The sequence below is a fragment of the Schistocerca piceifrons genome, unplaced genomic scaffold, assembly GCF_021461385.2.
Source record: "Schistocerca piceifrons isolate TAMUIC-IGC-003096 unplaced genomic scaffold, iqSchPice1.1 HiC_scaffold_936, whole genome shotgun sequence".
NCBI lineage: Eukaryota > Metazoa > Arthropoda > Insecta > Orthoptera > Acrididae > Schistocerca > Schistocerca piceifrons.
Genome location: NW_025729208.1, coordinates 5,013,788 through 5,016,287, shown reverse-complemented (window position 1 = coordinate 5,016,287; position 2,500 = coordinate 5,013,788). Strand labels below are relative to the sequence as shown.

General features: G+C 58.2%; 1 non-coding gene across 1 annotated transcript in view; it reads right to left on the bottom strand.

The window, feature by feature from the left end:
* The window catches only part of LOC124772187, a 1,909-nt gene extending 1,898 nt beyond the window's left edge, over positions 1-11 (bottom strand). Inside the window, exon 1 of the ribosomal RNA XR_007013854.1 lies at positions 1-11. This exon is cut by the window's left edge and continues 1,898 nt beyond it. This is a non-coding gene — a ribosomal RNA (small subunit ribosomal RNA).
* Between the last annotated feature and the right edge of the window lie 2,489 nt (positions 12-2,500).

The window sequence follows — 2,500 nt, the reverse complement described above, 5'->3', positions numbered from 1 at the left end:
TCAACCAGGGAGCTGCGTCAACTAGAGCTGAGCAGCCGGCCGCCCGGGAGTGTGTCCCGGGGGCCCGCGCGAACACGCAAGCGTCCGCTCAATCATTCTGCAAACAGGAGGAGGCTGAGCTCCCCTGCACAATACACCTCGAAACCCTCTCAGGTCCCGGCGGCGCGCAGCGCCGTCCCAAGTACTTGGTCGGGTTCGAGAGAGGCGCAATCGCCCGGAGTTAGGCGAGTAGACGCTTTCGGTGCGACCACCCGTGCTCCCAACTGAGCTTGCCGCTGCCGACAGAGGCCCGGGAGCGTGCTGTCGTGGCATTGCCGGCGGGAGACAACACGCGCCACCTACGGTGACCGGCAGCTCCAACGCCAGCGCCACAGAAGGACAAAAGCCCCACTTGGGTGCCGAAGCGAACTCTCCCAGCACAGCGCACACGCCAACACATCCGCACAGCTGCGATACAAACCACCAGCGAGAACCGCTGGGGCGACCGAGCAGCAGACGGCGTCGCGGCGCCGAGCGCCGGGCGGCGGCGCATCCTCAACGCACACAGTCCTCAATCGGACCAGCACACTGCAGATGTCCACCGCGCTTCGCACCGGGCCCGCGAGGACCTACTTTGGCCGCACGGCGCCGCGCGCAGGGTGCGCCGGCGCGCAGCTGCGACGCCTGCCGCGTCCGTCGGCCGGCGCGCCTGCCACTGGCCGCCCCCACCAGCCGGCTGTAGCGCGTGCGCCCACGCACCGCGCGGCCAGCACGCCGGGAGGCGCCCCCTCACCGGCCGGGGACGGTCCCACCCAGCCACCGCCGCGTATCGCTTCACACCCAGATGCCGTTCAGTTTCGTCGGCATGGTGGGTATCGCTGGAACAACCGGTTAGTACCTCAACCTATCGTCGCCATCACCGATTCACCCCTAGCGAGAACAACCGCACCACAACGGGTTACCATTTCTTCATTTGCGTAACTTCACCAGAAAACGTAGGCGTCCATCGCCATTTGCAACTTCAACCATTATTGCATGCCTGTGTCAGGTGTCACGCCACACTACGTCTGCCCACATACACGCAACAAAATGTGCACGCCTAGACAATACGTGGAAGGTGGCCCCCGTACGTATGCGATGTCCATTGCTCGAACGACTGTCAACCGGCTTCTGTAGCATGTCGCAGATATGGAACGCGCTGCACCATGCCATCACGGTGTGTGAGGAGAGACGACTAGGTCCGAATACATCAACAGACAGCTCATGCTGATCGCCATCCACGGCGTCCGTTCCTCCCACACGTCTCTATGGCGTACCACACTGCAATCCAGCTCTCATAGGGAGACGACACGTAGCTGCGTGCACAATATTTGCACTGTATGGTCCGCCGTTTTTGGGCGCAGTCGTTGTACGGTCACACATGTGCCACGATGTATCATTCAGTACATAAGGACGAATGTGCAGTACAGATTGTGGTTCACGCGTACGACATCAGCGGACAGTTGACACAGGCCGCACCACAACGTAGCCTGCGTACGTCGCATGCGAAGGGCATTGAACATGCAAACTTGTCACCAACCACCTTGCGAAGGCAGGGGGCAAGGTGGGGACGTGGGGAGAGGTGGGGGGGGGGGGGGGGCGGCATGTACGCCCTGCTGCCATCCACATTACAGTGTACAGCAGGAGCATGTGGAAAGTCAGCAAGACTTGCAAGGTGTTTAACATGAAGCGATACACAGGGGAGCGGGCAGTGCGAGTAGCGACTATATTGCGAGGGTTGCGGGTGGGCAACACTACACTAATTGAACGAGTCGTATAACAATTACAGAGCAGGTTTAGGCGACAACGTGGGTTACGATAGGCGACAACGTGGGTTACGTTAGGGGACAACGTGGGTTACGTTAGGGGACAACGTGGGTTACGTTAGGGGACAACGTGGGTTACGTTAGGGGACAACGTGGGTTACGTTAGGGGACAACGTGGGTTACGTTAGGGGACAACGTGGGTTACGTTAGGGGACAACGTGGGTTAGGTTAAGGCACAACATGGGTTAGGTTAAGGCACAACATGGGTTAGGTTAAGGCACAACATGGGTTAGGTTAAGGCACAACATGGGTTAGGTTAAGGCACAACATGGGTTAGGTTACGGCACAACATGGGTTAGGTTAAGGCACAACATGGGTTAGGTTAGGGGACAACATGGGTTAGGTTAGGGGACAACATGGGTTAGGTTAAGGCACAACATGGGTTAGGTTAAGGCACAACATGGGTTAGGTTAGGGGACAACATGGGTTAGGTTAGGGCACAACATGGGTTAGGTTAGGGGACAACATGGGTTAGGTTAGGGGACAACATGGGTTAGGTTAGGGGACAACATGGGTTAGGTTAGGGGACAACATGGGTTAGGTTAGGGGACAACATGGGTTAGGTTAGGGGACAACATGGGTTAGGTTAGGGGACAACATGGGTTAGGTTAAGGCACAACATGGGTTAGGTTAGGGGACAACATGGGTTAGGTTAG